Source organism: Sinocyclocheilus grahami, unplaced genomic scaffold (assembly GCF_001515645.1).
Source record: "Sinocyclocheilus grahami isolate Dianchi unplaced genomic scaffold, SAMN03320097.WGS_v1.1 scaffold3046.1, whole genome shotgun sequence".
In the NCBI taxonomy this organism is placed as follows: Eukaryota; Metazoa; Chordata; class Actinopteri; order Cypriniformes; family Cyprinidae; genus Sinocyclocheilus; species Sinocyclocheilus grahami.
The window spans coordinates 10,066-10,608 of NW_015508215.1; positions in this window are offsets into that span (position 1 = coordinate 10,066).

Here is a 543-nt window from a genome sequence, read left to right on the forward strand (position 1 = left end):
TTGCATGGAGGAATGTAGCCATATAGACATCAGAATATCATAGTGACTTGGGGTGGATTCTTGTACTTAGAAACTACCCAGAAACTGCATAGCAATATTCAACTTTAGTACATAAATATAAATAATACAAGTAAAACATAAATAATACAATAACACTAACTGCAAGAACCCGCCCTAGACCTCCTAACTGGAAAGCAATACCCGCTAGCAACCCCTCAGAACACCTTAGCATTGTTGAGGCACCCGTTAAACGGTTTTTATTCTATATTACAGTGAAAAAAAACACTATAGTCTGTTTTAAAATGCTGTTGTATTTTGAATTGTGGTGATAAATGTCACTCAGCACATTAGCATGCACAGTGAGCCTCTAAAGAAGAAAGTGTGTGTGTGTATTTTAAAGAACTGTGGGAGCGCACTCAGTGTTTGCTTCCAGGCCGCTTTTCCTGTGTTTCCAGGACTCTACGGAGCTGCTCGGATAGGAATGTGCCTCTGAGAATGACCCAGAATCTTTTTCTCATCAGAATCTGTTTCTACCTGTTAAAG